The sequence below is a fragment of the Oryctolagus cuniculus genome, chromosome 8 (genome assembly GCF_051225735.1).
Source record: "Oryctolagus cuniculus isolate XC-2025 breed Fujian yellow rabbit chromosome 8, ASM5122573v1, whole genome shotgun sequence".
Lineage (NCBI taxonomy): Eukaryota > Metazoa > Chordata > Mammalia > Lagomorpha > Leporidae > Oryctolagus > Oryctolagus cuniculus.
Genome location: NC_142874.1, coordinates 129,206,608 through 129,229,297, shown reverse-complemented (window position 1 = coordinate 129,229,297; position 22,690 = coordinate 129,206,608).

Genomic DNA, 22,690 nt, shown 5'->3' with positions numbered 1-22,690 from the left:
CCTGTAATCCATGTGGGAAATTTGGATTGCTGCATTATGTTCCTGACTCCAGGCTTCAGTATGGCCCAGTCATTCATGTGCTTTGGGTATTTTGGGGGCTGAACTAGTGGATGGGAGCACTTTCATTTACCTGAGTGTCTGTCTTTTTCTGCCTTTCAAATAAATAAGAAAATGAAGGATTTTCCTGATTGTCCTGTTTCTACCATAGCTTATCAGTCTTCAGCTCCTTATTTTGCTGATTTTTTTTCCCAGTGCTCACAACTTTGTGACATTTGATATGCCTGTTGAGTTTCGATTCTACTTCCTAGAATATAAGTTTTCCCAAAGCAAGTTGATCTGTTCTGTGCTATGTATAAGAGTACTTGCAAAGGTCCATAGGAAAATAGAAAGTTTATTTTGGTGCAAAACAATTTTGAAATCATGCATTTCCATGAACTTCTTGTAGACCCTTCACGCGTGCTACCCAGGATAGTACCTTCCTTATAGTTGAGGCTCCATAAATTCAGTACACAGGTAAACTAATCAACAAATCAACCATTATTATCTTCTAGGTTAATTGTAACTGTAACCAAAATCAAAAGGGTTTTAGGTACTTTTCACATGTACCACATCATTTGGATCCCTCTCACTCTCCCTCTACTTCTCCCTGTTTTCTTCTCCTTCTCACCTCATATCTCTTTCACATGTTTCACTATCTAGACATGTAGAACATGTGCTTCAAAATTACCCTGTTTTGAAGTCACAAGGGCAGAGCTGGAATCCACGTCACTTTACTCTTTAGTCCAGAGTCTGTATGATTACCGTAATACATCTTCTCCATCAGACAGTTTATAGGTTCAATCTTAACTCATACCTCACTTTTACCTCTTTAGCACAAGGGCACTTCTAAAAGTTCATGTGAAAAAGGTACTAAAATATAAGCTTAGGACAGATGTTGTGGGGCAGCAGGTTAACCTGTCACTAAGGATGTCTGCATCCCATGTCAAAGTAGTTTGGTAACAATGCCTGGTTGTTAGCATGCAGTGTTTTCAACACTGATCCATAGCACCGAAAGAACCACACAAATGGTTTGCGCAGATCTCACTGTGAACTCAGATTCTTCTGCAATGACCCGCAGTAGGCAACGAAGAAACACTGAGTATGTGGAACCACATCCAGTGATTGTCCAGAGACCCTGCTAAACCCTGCACCCCTCTCATAACCCCCAAGTCCCATGGTTGCAGCACACAAAGCTCCCACAGTCACTGGGTGCTGAGGTTTCATTCTGCCCCCCACCCCCAGACTGTCCAGCCAACATGGAGGCAGATGCTCCCGGACCCAGCTCTGCCTTGATGTCTTGATCCTGGGAGGCTGTGGGCACCTCACCATCCTACATAGTTACCCAACCAACTTCTAGCCAGGCTTAAAGTCAGTGGGGACTGTGGATTTTTCCCTCCACTAGAATCTCTGGATCAAGCATGTGGACAAGAGCCACTGGCCAAATGTTGCTTTCTTCTACCACTGCCGCCAGTACTGCTGAGAAGATGGCGCCTGTCTCAGCCACTTCCTGTGCGCACACACAAAGGCTTCCACAGCTCCCACTCAAACCCAGATTGTGCCTACTCTTTCTCAGCCTGGCAGTAGCACTGTTGGGGGGAAAATTAACCAAGATAACTGTCCCCCCTCTATTTCCATTGGGTCTACAGGCAACTGCTCGCAACTGCTAGCCCCCAGGGCTCCAGTCCAGACTCACAAAATACCTTTCCTCTGGTTGTGTCACCGTGGGTTGCTGTAGACAGGTATCACCTCTGTCTCCAAGCTGCTGCCTGTGCTGGCTCTCAGCTGCTGCAGCCATTTGTTGTGTTTGTGCATTTGTTGTTTGTGCTGCGCACCTGTACCCTCAACACAGGTCCCCAGCATTCCTCTTCCTCTTGTAGGATTTCCAGTGTGGTTTTCTCTCCAATCCTCCCCTCAGAGTACACTACCTACACTTATTTTTCTTTTTTTGCTACTTATCCCTAGCCTAGCGTGGTATGTCACTCCCTAACCCGCCATCTCAGAATCATGAATAATTGTTTGTTGTATACATTTTCCATTAACTTTTGGAAAGCTTTTTATATTTTTTCAATGTTTGCTTTTTTGCTGCTCTTTAACTATGTTGGTAACATTTTGAAAGAAGTCACCGTATCTTAACATTATAAGAAGTTGATTTTGCTCAAATAGCTATATTGATTGACTCAATAAATTATAGGAATGGGTGTCTGCACAGTGGTTAAGAAGCCACCTGGGACACTTACATTCCATATTGGAATGCCTAGGCTTGAGTCTTGGTTGTGCTGTCCATCCCAGCTTCCTGCTGATGTAGACCCTGGGAGACAGCAGGTGATGACTCAAGTAGTTGGGTACCAGGCAGCCACATGGATAGACCTAGACTGCATTCCTGGTTCCTGGCTTCAGTATAGTCCAGCCCTAGCAGTTGTGGAGTGACAAAGCAGATGACAGATCTCTCTCTCTCTCTCTCTCTCTCTCTCTCTCTCTCTGTATCGCTCTCTCAGATACATAAAAATAAAATAAATTTTTAAAACTTTTACAACTAATTCTACATAGCTTAATGTGGTACCATTTAGCATTTTTACTTTAAATTTAGCACAATCCCCTGCTTATATATATGTTTGGAATATAAGTACAATTTTCTAGTCAAGTACCCATATAGTGAAGTAATGGCCATGTTTTATGCTTTTGGAATAGCAATGAAGACCTGAAGCTCTTGGTTCCTTTTTGGCGTATCTCCCTGGTCTTCTGTGAAGACTGTTCAATAAGTTAATCAAATAAATAAGTGGCTAAAGAGCTTGTCATGTCTCTTCGTTCAATGATATACCATGTGCTACAAAATTCTGCTACCTTTTGCACATTGGGTGTTCTTCATTTGTATTTGGACATATTTTTTTCTCATGTAAAATAGTCTCAAATAGTTGTAAAACAATAAGAACTATGTAGCATCATGGTAATAACATATGCTGCATTTCTTCTTAGACAAAGAAAAAGCAGTTTTTCCTCCATTAAGTCATGTAAGCTATGTGTAGAGCTTGCATCAATATAATGCTTGCATTGAAGCACGAGATTGAGCTTTCTAAGAGACTGTTTGAGATTTTTTTTTTGTTACATACTTTTAGACTTTGCTTTTGGATTTCAGCCATAGTTGGAAAATGTATGTGAAGAATTGTGTTCTTTCTAATTCTTGCTTTTTTGCTTTGGAATGGCTTCTCTAATTAGTATTTGAAACACATACATTAATATATATATAAACTATGCAAGAGGCTTTCTAATTTTTAGAGAAAATATTGCTATCTTAATTTTGAATTTTGATTGTTAATCCCATTAAAGTTTTTTACACATAATTAGAAAGTTACACCCAGGTCATGTTTTCTAAAGCAGCACACTCTCTTGCTACTTTCCTAATAGCTTACTATTTTAAATGTGAATTTTCTTGTTCTTTGCCTTCCTCATCTGGAATGGTAAGCTCCATGATATTAAGGCTTGAGTTATTGCTTTTTAAATTATTTTATCCCTATACCCTGGCACAAAATAGTGTGATTAATTTATGACTGGATGGAGATGTGATTGAATTTATATGTTAATTCTAATTCATATGTACCAGGGAAAATACTAACCACAGAAAATCAACTACTTGAAATTTGTCAACTTTTAAAAATACTTACCACACTAATGCTATTCATTAATAAGCACAAAATGCAAAAATGAAGACTACAGCATACATATTAGAAAAAATATATTTTAACAATATAGTATGTATAATCTGATAATTGTCCTATAATTATTTAATGGTACAATGTTAATATTTCAGTATAAGTGAAATATCTCAGTTTTATGTTCTTTAAGGTAGAAAGTCATAGTTTTTTTCTTTTTATGTTACAAATGTATCTGGCAAGGATCCTTTGAGTTCTCATTTAGAAACCCTGGCAACTTACTTTAAAATAGTCTATTTGTTCCTTTCTAACTAAACGTGTGAGACACAGAAATAGAACATTGTGTGGTAGCACAGATGCTACGCTGCGGCAATGGTGAGGATGCTGACGACAGATGCTGCCTCCGTGGTGTCAGCCAACATAAAAGGATGGGTATTACTAGTCACAGTCACTCACAGTGCACTGGGCCGTGGCAACCCTGAGTGCACAATCTCATGTACTACAGGTGATCTTTTACGTCGGATATAATAAACTTCTCAAGTTAATTTGAAAGGAAGATAAATTCATTTGATGGCCAGTAGTGTGAATCACCTGTTAAGTTATAGGGACGTGTTTTATCCTCTACGGTAAGAGGAAACCAACAAAATTTGCAAGAGAGAAGATAGTAGTAGCTTTTTATAAGTGATAAGCATATTAAATAAGATCATTTCCTTTTTTGGGTGAACAACTAAGGAAGATGAATAATTGGAGTCCTAGTGAAATTAATAAAAGGCAACCTCCATTAAATTAAATGTGTGGAATTATGTTCTTTCCATGCCACTAAAAACAAAGGTGTAATACTTAGATATCTCTCATGTAGTGTTATTTATCACAAATGGATTTTGACCTACATATGTAAAATAATCAAACTGAAAAGCACCCAGTACATTATCAATAACTACAGTCACCATGTTGCACAATAGTGAGTAATTATATGTATTATCTGAATAATTGCTTAAAGAGTAGACCTCAAATGTTTTCACCATGCAAAATGATGAGAAGTTTGTAAGGTAAGGAATATGTTAAATAGCTTAATCCAGTCATATCATGACATTTACATATGTATATAATATATGTATATATTATATATACAGAATTTATTTACAAAGTATACCATATTAAACCTTCAGGGTGAGAAAAATCAGTGAATCTATTTTGTTCATTTCACAGTCCATGTGAATTCAAGCAGATCCATCTTTCTATTATTGATTATTTCAACTACAGATGTAACTCAAGTCACCAAATTACATTTGTCTTGTCCTGCGTCAAGTTTGAGTTGTCAGAGATGAGAACCTGGGCACTGGTAATGTAAGCGTGTAGTGATCCCAGGAAATATGAATAAGAAAGTGGTGCAGCTGAGGTAGGGAAGAGACGTTTGTGTTAATGGAATTAATACTACCTAGACTATAGGCAGTCATCCCTCCGTGGACCGTTTGGCACACTGGGGAAAAGCCTTCAGAATCACCCCTCCAAAGGAAAGGAGGTCTTGCATTTATCTGTTGATCGTTCCTTTCCCCTTGCTTCAGGGTTGTTGGAAGGATATCAACTCTCTGAAACTTGCAGTTTGTCCCTAATTGCATCTAAGTAAGTTCTTGAGATGCCAATGAAATCCTCTGACAGACAAGATGGAATAAGGGCATAAGGCAAAAATCTGAGGGTGTGCTGGAACCTTTCCACTGGAACTGCTGGTGAAAGCCTGTCAGCGAGCGCCTGTCAGATGTAGGATAAGCAGCAGCAGCCGCAGCCTGTGCTGCTCTTTGTAACCTGTACCGTGGTAACTGGGTGTTGGAGGGGAGCATTTGTTCTGTGTGTTCTTGTGTGTACTTCAATTGTGCTTTAGTATGAATATTTCTTATAAAGTTAAAAATCATTGCCAGCAAAATTTTTGGAAATTAGTAAGGTTAAAACAAATGGTGGGGCTGGCGTTGCAGTGTAGTGAGCTAAGACTCTGCCTGCAGCACCGGCATCCCATATGGGCACCAGTTCCAGTCCCGGCCGCTCCACTTCCTATCCAGCTCTCTGCTATGACCTGGGAAAGCAGCAGAGGATGGCCCAGGTGCTTGGGCCTCTGCACCCAAGTGGGAGACCTGGAATAAGCTCCTGGATGCTGGTTTCGGATGGGCCCGGCTCTGGCCATTGCAGCCATTTGGGGCGTGAACCAGCAGATGGAAGGCTTCCTTCTCTATACCTCTGTAACTCTGCCTTTCAAATAAATATATCGTTTAAAAAATGGTAGCATATAAGAATGAGTCTAGATAGGATAATTTAGCTACTATAAACACTTTATTTTTATTATAAAATTTCAACACTTGCATAGGAAGGGTTCTTAAAATAGGGTTATTAGGAATATCATTATGGAATACAAAGGTGATTTTCATTGAAATTGTTTTGCCCTGATGCATCCTCAGTCTAAAGAAAAACACACTATGAAGAATTTCTTCTCCATTAGGATGAACAATTTTAAATTAATATTTTCTTTTGTTTTAAAAATGCGTTTGTTTACTTGAAAGGTGGAGTTAGAAAGAGAGAGAGATGTCATCTAGTGGGTCACTCCTCAAATCAAAGCTAGGAGCCAGGAGCTTCCTCTAGATCACCCCCATGGGTATAGGGGCCCAAAGACTTGGTTCATCCTCTCTGTCTTCCCAGACCCATCAGCAGGGACCTGAATGGGAAATAGAGCAGCTGGGACCTAAACCAGTTGCCATATAGGATGACAGTGCTGCAGGTGTGGCTCCATTCATATTATTTTAATTGCCTTATAATTTAGTATCAATAAATTGATTTTCATCAATGTGTATAAATTTAAAATATTTATTAGGTTCTCATGTTTATTTAGAGACAGTACATTTCTTCCTTCCTCCTTCTTTTTGATTATGTCAGAGGTCGTGCAGAGGGACAGAAAAAAATAATCTGCTACATTTATTTGGAGCAAAATAGAATCAGCATAGCTCGAGCTGTGTCCAGGTCTGCTTTCAGCCCTCTCTGGAATACTTGCCATCTAAGTTCACACAAATGCCACCAGGTGAAGGGAATAGGTCAGGGCACAGTCCTGCCTGCCCCTTTGTTCAACCCCCAGGCGTGCTGATCTGTGTATAGCCATTCCCTTGAAGCCTCAAGTGCTTCTGTGTAATTCTCTGATGCATTTCATTCATGCGTTTATTGAAAGAATATTTTCTGAAACTTTAGGATGCATTGGAGATCAGAAGCAAAACTAAATAGGTAATGTTATTGGGACTTTGCTAATCATAGGTACGAATTAACCATGGACCACTGAGCTTTCCTCAAATCCTTTTTAGTTCATTAACTATAATTAATACTTTATAAAATACACATACTTTTCTATACTCTTCACAATCAATAAGATAATCATTTTTTTCCCTAAGCAATACCATGACTTCTAATTAAATGATAGACACTTTAGAGCTTTTGAAGAATTATCAATGATACCTAAAAACACCGCAGAGGTCTGGTGTGTCCTGCATGTCCAGATGACCCTGTCCCTATCACTGCCAGCCCCCACAGAGTGATACGCTATTTTAGGAAAAGTCTGTGCCCATAGTTTATAGGCGAGGAATTGGAAGAGATCCAAATGTAGTGCCAGCCAAGTAATTGAGGCCAGGGATTAAACCTTGAAGAGTTGGACTTTCTACTTAAAATAAGTAGCAGTTAAAGAGCTAAATCTGAGCTGGCAGTCCTGAAGGTCAAAGTTACAACTTTTAAAATATAAGAATAAATTCCTCCAGGAAGTAGCAGGTCTAAAAGAGTAAAAGGAGGAAGCAATTAGCATAGGCTAAGATTAAATTGAAGTGGTCCCTGGGCAGGAGTCAAGAAAGGATGTTCAGGGTCCAACGCTTGCTTTTTTCAGGTACTAAATGTGCTCATCATCACCATAAAGAGGCGTGAGAATCAGCAGTGGAAAATTTGGGAAATTCCCAATAAGTCACCAAAGAATGTGGGGATTTGGGAGGTTACATCATCTAGAAACTCAATGAAAGAAGTGAAGCGCAGATTTGACTTATGGTCAGGGAGTTGTTCCTTGGGAGAGGTTACACTTTTCCTACTTTCCTGAAGCCATCATCGCTCATCCTGAATGCACACATCTGAAAGGCTTTGGCTGGAAATGAAGACTCAGTGTGAAATCGGAGAAGACCCCCCTAAAATTTACACTGAAATGTGGCCCCTTAAAGTTCCCTGGAAATGCTATCCAGGGTGCCACATGTGCTACTGGAATTTGGGGTGCCTTAGGATTTAACCACAGGCTTATTACTAAATCCCCAATATTAATAAGCCCAAGAAGGTTCTTGCCTAATATTTAGAGAATTCTAAATATCAGCACAGATAAACGAGGCAGCATGGTACCTTTTAAGCTTTTATTCAGTGAGAAAGATGCATAGGAGAGTGAGAGCTTTATTTAAGAGAGAGAGGTGAATAGGGGTTCATACCGAGCACCAGGAACCAGCCACGTGGAAGAGCATCTAGGCCTATATCTGGGCCAGGAAGCCTAGAGCACATGTGCTGAAGGCCATGCGCCCTGGAGGCGCGGGGCTACAGCAAGCCCCCTCCTGACAGGAGGCAAGGGAAGAAGAGCAGGGCGGGCCACACCATGTTCCAGGCTTTTAACCACTTCCAAAGGGGAGTGGTTAATTAACCTGATTGGCTGGTGGGCACCCAGGTGTGGCCAGGTAGGGGAATGAGGCCACACAGGGGCGTGGCAAAGGCATCAGGGAGGGGCATGAGGTTACGCAGGGGCGTGGTGAAGGCGTGGTCTTCCAGCTCACAAATCTAATCAATTTTAGCCTGTATGCCTGCCTACTTCAAGTGGAGTTTTCTATTCATAATTCTGAGTCTGAGTTACTCCTTGGACAAAGGTGTTTAGTCCACTGATTTTTTTTTTTGTAGTGTGACATCACTATTATTGTCACTATCTCTGCTTATAGCTGTTACTATCAAATTGTTATACTCTAAGAGAATGTATAAGTGCAGAGTCTGTATCAAATAAACACATCTGTGGATTAAATTGAAATCATAATCTAATGCTATTATATTTTCTATACTTTCTAATTTAAAATATAACATGTCATACTTCTTAATAATGCCAACCATATCATGGAGGATTGAGATTGGGAATTAGAAGCAGTTTAAAAATCCATAAACAATACAAGCAACCAAGAAAATTTTAAAACTTTAATGCAATTAAAGATAGAGCTTTATCATTACAAGAAAACAAACCAGACCTTTTACAGACATCAACTATGTGACCTTTGGCAAATTAATCTTATACAAGTTGAGCAATGTCACATCATTGACTAGTCCATGGCTCAGGATTGGCCAAGCGCTAGTATCAGCATTTCTATGAAGGTATTATTGAATGTGATTAGCATTAAAATCAGTAGACATTAAGTAAATAGATTACCTTCCATCATGTGCATAGGTCTCAACTAATCAGCTGAAGGCTTAAGAGGAAAAGTCCTACAAAGAATTCTGTTTCCAGACTGCCTTATTCTTGAACCACAAAGTCACTCTTCCCTGGGTCTCCACCTTGCAGGACTGCTGTGCAGATTTCTCACTTGATTACCCACACAGTTGTATAGCCAGTTCCTTAAAATCTCCCTCCTCCTCTCCCCCCCCCCACCTTCTCTCCTTCTCTGTCTCTCTGTCTCTATCTCCCTCTTTCTCTGTCCCTCTTTCTCCATCTTTATCTCTCTGTCCCTCTCTCTCTCTGTCCTGCTCCCTTCCTCTCTCTCCCTCTCCCCCTCTGTCTCTTTCATGCACATCCTGTTCTGTTCCTTTGCAGAACCCTGGAGACCATGATCACCATCATGCATGATGACAGTACCATGAAAGTGACTACCACTTCACAGATGCACCATGGCACAGGGAAACAGCACACACATTTGAGCTTAAATTCTTTCTTCTAAGTAAGCTTTGAGAAGCTAAATTATTCTTATAGACTATTAATTAAGAGAGGAGTAGGGAATAAGTGCAGAGTCATAGTACGCTGGGGGATTGACTGGGAAAAAGTCCTTCATGGGAATCCCTTGATCAGTCATTTCACATAGTGACTGCCTTGAGGCTCTTCGTTTCCTCTATGATATGGAAAAGTCTCAAACATTTATCCGCTTTTGTTAAAATCATGCATTTTAGTGTTTCTAATGAGATCCCTACATCTTAGAATTGTAAAGGTGCTCTTCAATGATCAATAATGGATATTTCAGTGGCAAACAATAGGAACTGATTTGATAATTTTGACTTTAGTGTTTGAATTTATAAATGCCCATGAGTTGATAGTAAAAGTAAAGATAAAAATAATGATTTCCATACAGAGGAAAAAGACCTAAAAATAATAGAATTTGGAAACATCATTTTATAGCAGCATTTTATAATCCACTTGAGCATATTTAATTCGTGGATTTTAAAATGCTCTATGAAAATAAAAGGACGTTACAGAACAAGACATAAACAGCATATCCATGTAACACTTTACAAATTAATTACCGATTATAAATGGTTTTATTGACAGGCAGAGTTAGAGAGAGAGACAGACAGACAGAAAGAAAGGTCTTCCTTTTCCCATTGGTTCACCCCCCAAATGGCTGCTACAGCCGGTGCACTGCACCAATCCAAAGCCAGGAGCCAGGTGACTCCTTCTGGTCTCCCATGCAGGTGCAGGGCCCAAGCACCTGGGCCATCCTCCACTGCCTTCCCGGGCCACAGCAGAGAACTGGCCTGGAAGAGGGGCAACCGGGACAGAACCGGCGCCCCAACCGGGACTAGAACCTGGGGTGCCGGCGCCGCAGGTGGAGGATTAGCCTATTGGCACCGGCCTGATTATAAATTTTAAGAATACAACTGGTGCAGGCAGTGAGGCTGGTGCTGGAGCTACCTATCTGGGATACCTGTATCCCACATTGGAGGATCTGTGTTTTGAGTCCCAGCTCCACTTCCGATTCCAGCTTCCTGGGTATTGCGTATGTGTTCTTCGGGAGGCGGCAGTGATGGCTAAAGTAGCTATGTCCTTGCTATCAATTTGGGAGACTTGGAGTGAGATCCTGGCTCCAGGCTTTGGCCTGGCAATTGCAGGCATTTGGGAAGTGAAACAGTGAATTAGACTCTCTTTCTCTCTCTTTTTCTGAAATCGGACAAACCCCCTAAAATTTACACACAGATGTGGCTCCTTAAGTTTCCCAGAAATACTATCTAGCGTGCCACATGTGCTACCGGAATTTGGGGTGCCATACGATTTCACCACGAGCTTATTTAGAAATCCCCAATATTAATAAGCCTGAGAGGGTTCTTGCCTAATATTTAGAGAATAATTCTAACTACCAGCACAGATAAATGAGGCTGCATGGTACATTTTAAGCTTTTATTTAGTGAGAAAGCTGCATAGGAGTGAGAGCTTTATTTAAGAGAGAGAGAAGTGAATGGGGGTTCATACCGAGCACCAGGAACCAGCCACGTGGATGAGCATCTAGGCCAGGAAGACTAGGGCACATGGCCTTCGGGCACAGGGAGGCACAGGGCTACAGCAAGCCCCCTTCTGGCAAGGGGCCAGGGAAGAAGAGAAGGGCCACAGTGTGTCCCAGGCTTTTAACCCACTTCGAAAGGGGAATGGTTAATTAACCTGATTGGCTGGTGGGTACCCAGGTGTGGCCAGGTAGGGGGATGAGGTCACACAGGGGCGTGGTGAAGATATCAGGTAGGGGCATGAGGTTACATGGGCATGGCAAAGGCGTGGTCTTGTAGTTCACAAATCTAATCAATTTCAGCCTGTATGGCTGCCTACTTCATTTCTGTCTCTGTATCTGTCTCTCTTTCCCTCCTGCACGTCTCTTCGTAAAACGAAACAAAAATATCGTTCGAGATAAAATATGTATCTGTCTCTCTTTCCCTCCTGCACGTCTCTTTGTAAAACAAAACAAAAATATCTTTCGAGATAAAATAAAAAGATCCAGCTTTTTTTTTTTTTTTTGGACAGGCAGAGTGGACAGTGAGAGAGAGAGACAGAGAGAAAGGTCTTCCTTTGCCGTTGGTTCACCCTCCAATGGCTGCGGCGGCAGGCGTGCTGCAGCTGGCGCACTGCACTGATCCGATGGCAGGAGCCAGGTGCTTCTCCTGGTCTCCCATGGGGTGCAGGGCCCAAGCACTTGGGCCATCCTCCACTGCACTCCCTGGCCACAGCAGAGAGCTGGCCTCGAAGAGGGGCAACCGGGACAGAATCTGGCACCCCGACTGGGACTAGAACCTGGTGTGCCGGCGCCGCAAGGTGGAGGATTAGCCTAGTGAGCCGCAGCACCGTCCAAAAAGACCCATCTTTAAAGAGTAATCCAATTCAGGATAATTCATGGAATTATGTTCTCAAATCATCTTATTCTGCATGTAGTGCCATATAAAATACCTAACACCACCCACAGAATATTAATCCCCAATACATTTAATCTGAAAGTAGCTTCTAGGCATGGCATTCATTTAGAGGAAATATGGGAGATGAGCGAACAAGGCCAACATCACCACAAGAAATGCTTACGCATATCCAGGGTGTGGGGCAGTCTGCTCAGTTTTCTACAGAATATGACTTTTCTGACCTGGAATATTCAGTGTCATTTAAAAAATAAAGACAGTGTTCCATGTTGGGACAAGACTGTAAAGGGACAAAAGAATGTATCTTACCAAAAATGGATGAGATTTTATATTAGCAATAATACAATCTTACACTTGTTTGCAGCAGAGAATTGACATTACCAAATGTGCTTTTTCATAAATACCGCTGTCACAATTTGGAAAAAATGGTAGATTTGGTTGCAGTAGTACTATAAGAGAGAAGTAGAGGACTTAAATTAAGCCTAAATTAGAAGCAAAAATTGTGTGAGATCTTTGACTTGGTGACTGAATAAATGTGATTTGGAAGGAACAGGTGAGTCCAACATGCCTTGAATGAGCCAGTCACAAAGACAGGAGATACAAAGTGTAGCAGGGTGATAATGAGAGATGGTTTCAGGTAAACTTTCGAACTAACATTGCTTTCATGAGCTCAAAGTGGAGAGACAAAATTTGGTACCAACTGTTCGTAGATGCTGACTACAGTTTTGGGCAGAAAATTACATAACTTTGGAAGAGTACTTGAAACAGAACAGTGCAACCCATTGTATTTAGTTTCTTGTTACTGCTGTAACAAATTAACACAAATTTAGTAGCATAAGATGGCACAAGTTAATTAGCATACCTTCTGGAAGCAGAACTCTGAAGCAAGCCAAGTCATCACAGGGCTGATTGCTCCTGGAGGTTCCAACCAGCCTGCCTGCAGTGCTTGGCTTGTGGGGGCATCACTGCAGAATCTGAGTCTGTCATCGCCCTGCCCTTCTGACACTTCCTGGATCACATGCACAGTCTGTTTGGTCATGGAAGGTAACATATCCATAGAGTCTGAAGATTTGGACATTACTCTCTCTGGAGAACATTATTGAGCACACACATCACATTTGAACCCATGGAAAAGGAGAAATTTTTTTTTAAATTGGGTAAATAACTTCTGTGAGTCAGAGAAGTAGAGAAAAAAAAAACAGGCCCCATTTGCCATTTTAACTATAAATGGCCAAAGGTGGTTAATATGGCCCAATAGAGCTCTTCCCACACCTCTTCAGTTGGACGTTATACATATACTTCCTGATAATATTGAGCCCATGTCTTTGTTGACAGACCTGAATTTATATTGCTTGAAGTTCTCTCATATTTACTAGTATTTCTAATCAGAGTCTGGATGCTGACATTAGTTTGTGTCCCCTGTTCATAGTCAGGTTTGGAGATTCATCTACACTCATGAAACCTTGGAACTAATGACAGATTTTACTGGACTCTTCAAGTATCAGCCTGGGCATTGCAACACATCTGTTGCTGTGGGAAGCACGCGGTTTTATCATTTTACTAATGATCGTTGAGTGTCTAGTTAGTGCCAGGTTTACCAGAACCCCAGTACTCAGTATCATTGAAAAGTTTACATTCTACAGGGCTTGTCCAAAAACAGTGGTGCAACTGAACACACAAACACACACACAAAATCAGTCTATTCTAAGATGATGTTCATAAGACACATAATTGTTTTATATACTTTGGAATTTGACTTATAGATCAAACTTTGCCATAATACTAAAACACCATTTCATTACTGTTAAGATATATCTGTAATTCCAGAGACATAATAAAATATATTCTGATACTAATAAAGTGTAACAGTTCAATACATTGTTGTTCTGACAAAGTGAAGCACCCAAACTAACTGAACTAAGGAGATTGATGATGGTTAACGGGAAAACAGATTGTTTAGTTCTACTCAAAGGACCAGAAGTTATCAGGCCACAGCCAAAAGATGCTTGCTTTTGTTTGTTTGGTAATTTGTTTGCTTGTTTTGTTCTCTTAGCCAACATTTCACAGAGGTACAAGATTAGAGAGAAGGCCGAGTAAAAAGTTTGGGCCTGTGCTTGATAGGATTGCCTGTTTATTGAATACACAACTAGACACTGACGATATTGAGAATGGATACAGCTTTCTGTATTTGGCCTGGTTATCTTCTCTGGATGCTTTACTGGTTCTCACAAAAGATGAGAGAGCAGGATGACATTGTTGAACGCCATGTGGAAGGGTGAGAAAGTGCTAAAGGAAACATGGAAAAGTCTCAGCAGATGCATGGGAGCAGGAAAGAAATGCCATCTTGGAAGATGAGGTATGTTGGTATTGTTGAAGCAGAGTATAATGGCAGCTGAGTCTGACAATGAGATCGGGCAGTTAAACCATCATTTTATGAAGGAAATAACAATTCCTGCTATTCTAAGGAACTGAACTTCTAATCAGCATGTGGTTATTGCTAGAGCAAGAAAGAGATGGTCAGATCTACCTTTGGGGGAAAATGGCTTTTTGTGATTGTAAAAACAATACCCTTTCAATACAAAAACGACACATTCCCAACAGAATATTTCAAACAATATATAATTATAAAGAAAAACATTTCAGCTGTATCAAACATTCGGCTCAGGTATGCCACCACTGTTACTAACCTGAGATCTATGTTGCCCAATATTTTTCCGCATAGGCAACGAAGACACATATACACCTGCAAATCATCCTTAGCCTGTTTAGTTTTACAGTTTCCTTCTCATTGCACTAGGGTATACATATGTAAGTCCATTTTGTGCTGCTTTAAGAAAATAATTGAAAGTGCGTACTTAGTAGGGAAAAGAGATCAACTTTGCTTCTGACTCCAGTGTCTGGGAAATCCAAACAGTACCGTACCAGTGCCTGGCAAGAGCCCTCTGGAGAGTTAAACATGGCAAAGAGCCAGTGAGTGTGACAAGTGGTGAGTGTGGAAGGGACCATGTGGCGGGAGAGGAAGCAAGAGACCTGGGAGCTCCCCCTGTCTGCCCCTTGTAACAACTGCTGTAGTGGGAACTACTCAAACGACTGACTCCTGGGAGATCCAGCCACTCCGTGAAAACAGCATGAATCCTTGCAGGAGGGTGGCCATGACCCAGTCACCTAACCAGCTCCCAGTAAGTTCTCACCATCTTTCAACACGGCACACAGGGGGCCAGACTTCCAGGAAATAAGCCTTGTGAGACAAACCACATCCAAACCATAGCAAAATATTCTATTTCATTTTCTATGAGGGGACTTCCAAAAGTTCTGGGAAATAAATATGAAAAAAGCATGCATGGATTTTGATATGTGTTTGCTCCAAAATTAATTTTTTTAATCACATTTTGCCATAACTTTTTGAGGCTTCTCATACTACACATATTAAAGTCAATAATACATATGAAATGCATATAATGTTACACAATTTTTCACAACATAGATATTGTATTTGCCTTACATAATTTGAATAAATCTGTAGCATTTAGCAGGTACGTGTGCTATGACTACTTGCTCACTATCTCTCATCACTACTGCCTAACTTATTATACCTAGGTGTATGATGAATGTTTAATTTTATTTGAACCTTTGTCTTTACTTTGCTTGTATCTTTCCTTGCTTATGTTTCCTCCCCATTTTTGCTTTTAAAAATATTTACTTTTTTATATCTCTGAATGGCTATATTTAAAAATTTTAAAGTCTTATTAAGTAAAGAATTAGAGGTTAAATACTATTTGCAAATGGAATTTCTTTCAATACAATTATTTCTTTTTTTTTTTTTTTTGACAGAGTAGACAGTGAGAGAGAGAGAGAGAGAGAGAGAGAGAAGAAAGGTCTTCCTTCCATTGGTTCACTCCCCAAATGGCTGCTACGGCTGGCGCGCTGCGCCGTTCTGAAGCCAGGAGCCAGGTGCTTCTCCTGGTCTCCCACATGGGTGTAGGGCCCAAGCACTTGGGCCATCCTCCACTGCCTTCCCGGGCCACAGCAGAGAGCTGGACTGGAAGAAGAGCAACTGGGACAGAACCGGTGCCCCAACTGGGACTAGAACCCGGGGGGGTGCCAGCACCGCAGGTGATGAGCCTAGTAAGTCGCGGCGCCGGCCTCAATACAATTATTTCTAAAATCTATTTTTTCTCCACCACGTTGCTATAACATGTGCATGAAGCATCAGAGATATTTCATAGACTGTGGTCTATTGGTCACTCTGGGGGTTATCCATGAAAATAAGGCATGGTTTTTAAAGCCAAAACCAAAATAGAATGTGACTGACACCTATAAATGACTCTTGACTATGCTCCACCTGAGCCCTGAGGACATTGAAGATGGTGTGCTTTCAGGATACTGAGAACACTCGTTTTGTGATCCATCCATGTAGCACTTTGTTATGTTCCATGTCCCTGCAGGGTGCTCAGTATTAATGATGATACTAATCATGACAAGTGCATACTCATAATTTATAGCCCTAGAATATCATATATACTCATACCTACGTGAAGTCTATGTGTATGCATTCAGAATGTGAAGCCAAATTTCTCAAGCCTTGAAAAAAGGAAAAGCTGGGTCGTCTTAGTGTACTTGGAGTTGGTCTTACAGATTAAACCACATTTACTTGTTGGTAACTTATTTTAGTAATTCACGATTTCAGAGGGCATTAGGACAAGATGCTTACATCACAGCAGTGAGCTGAGAATTAAGCTAACTTCATTACTATCCAAGCAGAGTTCATAAATTGCTACTTTTTAACTGCAAATTCCCGCACCTTCAGTTTCAAACCACATCTATTTACGGGAAAGAGAAGAACAAAACAAGCACAAGTAGAGGTGGGTAATAAAAGACACAGGTTATTTTTGTTAGAAGATTTATCAGTATAACACGACTATTTGATTAGCTTTCGATGTCTCTGAGGTTCTCAGAGAAGTGAAGAAGTTAGGATTGTGCCTAGGAAAATGAGAGTTCTCCCTTGTGGATCTCAATGCCATTGCAACCAATGTGTCTGAGAGTCAGGGAACATCACAGCGAACTAGACAGAAATACTTTATTACTACATTTCAGGTGAGCTTTCCTGGAAAGATATGCAGGAACCACAGTAAGGCACTGGGCAGGAAAAAGAATGAAAATGTTTCAGTGCGTAGTGAAAGTGCTCATCTAGTTGCCAAAAGGTCACATCTGACATCCACAACTGTTCAGATAGAAGCTTTAAAGCGAGACTTAGCAGACTTTTCTGTAAAGAGCCCATCAGTAATGTCTCTGGCTTTGTCATCCACATGGTCCACAGGGCACCTGCTCAAGTCTCTCATGGTAGTGTGAAGTAGCTCTGGACCATATGGAAGTGAAGGGTGAGGCTGTGGTCCAAAAGGCATATTTGCAAAACAAGGGAGGTATCCGACAGTCTTCTGGCCTTAGTGTGCTGATTTTTGCTTTAAACCATGAACATGAATGTGAGCTGTATCTGAAAAGGAAGTGAGAGCCAGAATGATCGAGTGAACTATTGTATTAAGATGGTCAAATTACCCCAGCATTGGTGATACTCTAATTTGGCAGCTCTAGACACCATAATTCAATGATATCGGGTTTTTTCAGGCTGATTTTTTCATTCTTGGATGAAAAACTTAGGCTAGAATTTAAGGTCAGATTGTACTCCCAGTGAGGACAAAATAATCCAAATAAAAAGTTCAGGTCAAGAATAGGTAAGGAAGATTATGGATTCACTGGCACACATGCAGCATAGCTGCTCTTAGCGTTTAATTCACATTCCACATGCTATTGGCACCATATACTAGTCAAATGGGCTTGCTCAGGAACTGCTTCAACAATCCGGCAGAGTTTAGACTGTAACTTTTGTACAGACAAAAACATATCACTGGTTGCTACTGAAAATATGTAACAATGATCTCTCCAGTACTTACTTCCTGACAGACAGCTCTTGAAATTCTTTCTAGGGGCAGATGCATGACCTAGCAGTGAAGAGGCCCCCTGAAGGGCCAGTGTGGTCACATAGCAATTGAGGCCACAGCCGATGATGCTGACATCACATATGGCCACCAGTCTGAGGCCCAGCTGCTTCACTTCCTATCCAGCTACCTGTCAATGTTTCTGAGGAAGCAGCAGAAGATGGCCCAAGTACTTGGGCTCCTTCACCCACATGGGAGACACAGATGAAGCTCCTGGTTCCTGGCTCTGTCTAGCTCAGCCCTTGCTGTTCTCTCTCTTTCTCTCTCACTCACTCACTGTGTGTGTGTCTGTCTGTCTCCCTCTCTCTCTGTAACTCTGCCTTTCAAATGATGTTTTGATAAAAAGATGCTCCCTGTGACACCCATATCCCGTATCAGAGGTTATAAGTTAGTTCTTAGCTTCCCTCTCATTCCAGCTCCTACTAATACATACCCCAGAAGGCACCTAGTGATGGGTCAAGTGATTATGTTCCTGCCACCCACATTGGGGGCCAAGATGGAGTTCCAGGCACCGAAGTCTCACTGTGGCCCAGCCCTGGTTGTTGTGGGCATTGGGTGTATGAACTAGCAGTTGGAAGATCTTTCTTTGTCTGTGTGTCTCTGTCTCTTTCTTTCTGCCTCTCAAATAAACAGTAAATAAAGCACTTTTCTAGTAAAAAATACTACCAATTTTGTAGGTATTTAGTCTTATAATATCATTACCTAAAATTTTGCTTTTAGTAAATATCTTGTAGTAGTTGCTTATAGAATCCTTGTTAGTTTATCATATTGAATTTCACAGTTTTCTGTTTAGAAATTTAATTTGAAGAAAAAGGGCTACAGTTGTAAAAAACCATGCCAGACCATGAAGGATATAGTGTAGCTGTCTGACAATTGACATTATGGGATAGTGGTAAACTTTGAAATCTAATTTTTAATTTCTTCCGATTACTCCTTCTTAAGACATTTTAGGATCACCCTCCATGAAGCAGCAGTCTGATTAACTTCCACTTTAAATAAGCCTCAATTTAGAGTGAAAATTAGTCATCCTTTTGAAAGAACTCCTGAGAAGAAAAAGAAAAAAAAATCCCAGGACATTACAAAGTAACTGGATATTTTAAGACTCATCCAAAGAACAACCTCAGTAAGCATCGAGAGTGAGCAGTTTTATCTATATTTTAAAAAAGAGCTGAGTCATCTTAGGAACTGAATATGTCATTTTATAGTGTCAGTACAACAGAAATACAACGTGAGTCACAAGTCCTCCTTGCCAGATTATACAGGTTTCGAGAGTGAAAGGTTCTCAGTTAATTATTATTGAATATTACTGGATTACTGTTGGGAAGTATATGCAAGTATTGACAGTCTCTTGCTACAATGTATTTTAACTTTTTCAGGACATTGTAGAGTTGCTTATCAGTTTCTAATACACCATGTTGTAGAATCACCATTTAACATTTTTAATAATTAGCTAGAGCAAGTTCTTCTTTCTTAAGTGGCACATGTTCATTTTCTGTCTTTTTGTCATCTTTACCACCTGCTAGCAGTGTTTCAGGCGACAAAACAGCAGTGTTCTCACAGACAGTGCAGCTTCCTCCAAAATGGTGGCGATTCAGATGGCTCCAGTAAAACAAAACCTTGAAGACCATGATAAATGGCTTTTATTTCCTTTTTGTAAACAAATCCTTCCTTTCTTTTTGATGTTTAAACCTTGGGTTGAAAAGAATGATCAAAAGTATTTGGGCTGGATATATATGCATCTAGGAGGATTTTTTTTTTAATAAAGAGCTGAATTTTATGTCTCCCGGTCTTTTTTTTCCCCCAGCTTATCTATAGACATATATGTTTAAGCAGTTATCTGTTATCAGAAATTAACTATCATATTTTGACCTTATTTTATGATACCTGCTTTCCAATTATTTTTCCTCTAGTTAAAGAAAGAAATGCTCTTTCTTTCTAGGTGGTACATGCATCTAAATATTATCTTTTTTTCTTTTTACTGAAAACCTTTTCGTAATTAAAAAGAAATGTTGGTGACATGAAAAATGTTTAGAAGCAATAAACACAATAAATATTAAATAATGATTCTGCTTAAACAACATATTTTGAATACAGAATGATGCTTTAATATATTGAAAATTAATTGTTTGTAGAAAAATATATTCGTGGTTTTCTAAACTACCAATGTCCTACATTGTAGGTTTTGCACTTCAAAGGATGGTAAAATTTCTTATTAATTTAGGAGAGAGAAAAGAAAACATTTTAATCAAAATATAAAATAATATATTTTGAATTGCTCCCTATTAATTTCATTTACAAGTAAAATGAAATTAATGGTCAAAACATTTATAAGAACTACAGTTATGAATAACAATTTATCTTCCAACACTTAAACATGTTGACTGAATGGGATGAGTAGGACAGTATTGACCTACAATTTTTAAAAATAAAACTGTGTGGGTTGGTTTGACTAACTTATACCAGTTCCAATAAAAAGAAGTCAAAACTTAAATGAGTTGAAAATGTAAAAGAAAATCACATCATAACACTTCAGTACTTTTGAGAGGAAGAGTAGTCAAAAGAAAGACACTTACCAAAGCAACCCTGAACTTCTCCAAATATTCACTTTTAAGTTATAATACTGAACAAAATATAAAAATAAATTACAAAACAGATAGTACAATCCTACCTACTAAAAGTTTAATTTTATTGAATCAACTTACAAAAACACTTTTGAATGATAGTGTACAAAGTGATGGTATATAGAAGTAAACAATGCAATTCTTGACTTCAAGGAATCCAGTCTTTGGGGGAAGAAAGATAAATAAAACCAATCCTTTCAATACCGTGTGATCAAATAGGTAAGAGCAAAACGGAAGGTGTTTGGTGCAGCCGCTAAGGCATCACTTGGTATTCCAACATCTGATCCTGGAGCACCTGGTTCAAGTCCTGGCATTTCCACTTCCCGGTTGGCTTCTTACCCTGGGAGGCAGTGTGTGATTTCTCAAGTGCTTCGGTCACTGTCACCCACAATGGGAAACTTGACTGAATTCCTGACTCGTGGCTTCGGCCAGGCCCACCCGTGCTGCTGTGGAAATTTGGGAGAGAACCAGAGAATGGAATGTCTGTCTTTCTGTCTCTCTGCCTTTCAAATGAAGTGAAAAAAAAAATAAAATTTAAAAATTAAGGGGAAAAAAAGACCAAAAATGGAAATATTGTAAAACTCCACAAAAGAGGTAGTCCAAACTCAGCATATGATAGGAGAAGAACTGTTGGAAAGGAGATTCCCAGAGAAAGTCAACTGAATAAATTCTAATAATACTCATTCAGACAAGTAAGTGGAACTAAATGTTTCTATTCCATGTGAAAAAAAAAAAAAATGCCTCGTGGGCCGGTGTTGTAGTAGCACATAAAGCCTCTGTCTGCAGCACTGGCATCTCGTATGGGTGCCGATTCAAGTCCCAGCTGCTCCACGTTCCATCCACTTCCCTGCTAATGATCCTGGGAAAACAATGGAAGATGGCCAAAGTTCTTGACCCTTTGCACCCATGTGGGAGACCTGGAAGAAGCTCCTGGCTGCTGGCTTCAGCCTGGCCCAGCCAAGGCTGTTGCAGCCATCCTGGGAGTGAATCAGCAGATGGAAGATATTCCCCTTGTATCTCTCTCTCTCTCTGTAACTCTACCTTTCAAATAAATAAATAAATGTTTAAAAATGCCTCCCCAAAATGCAGATATAGATGCACAGAACGATAAAATCATACATAAATAGTACCTAGATTGTCTTTAGAGATAAAGGTTAACACAGGTAAACTTCTTTCACTTGATTGTGAAAATAAATGACATTGATTTTGATCTTCATAAAATAAAGGATCAGATTTTGGAGATAAATGATTGTGAGAAATTAGTGACAAATCAGTGTTACTTATTTCTTAATTTTATACTGCTTCCTTTTAAAATTATATGCAGTAGCATATATAGAAAATACTATTTTAAAAGGTTAATAGAGTTTAAGCTTTTGTAGTTTATTTTTAATAATGCTCCTGCACAAAGAAATAATAAAATAGAAATAAAAATATATATTTGAAAGCAATGTAGATTGATGAAAGTTGGGAAAAACTAAAGGGGAGTCCACTCTTGAATGGATACCAGAATAAGTGAAGTTTGTGCGATTTTAGATTTTTGAATGAATGAGCATTTTTGAACGAATGAGGTTTCCCTGAAACAGGAAACCATGGCATTATTAGGTTAAGGTACCAGAGGACAGAGTTTGGTATAGGAAGGAATTTGGAAATTCATGCAGGAAACTGGAAAATAAAGAATTGGATAGGAAATAAAAACAAAAAAGGCCTCACAAATCTTAATAAAACACTAATTTTTAAAAAAAGTCATTTCATTTGAAAGTCAAACCCATGAACACAGATGAGAAAAACACAGAGAAATCTCTCATTTATTGGTTTATTCTCCAAATAGCTATTATAGCCAATTTTGGGCCAGGGTAGAGCCAGGAGTTGGGAACTCAAATCTGTGTCTCTCATGTGGGTGACAGGGATCCAACTTTGAACCATCACCTGCTGCCTCCCAAGGTGCACATTAGCAGGTAGCTGGAATGAGGAGAGGAGCCAGAACTCAAAC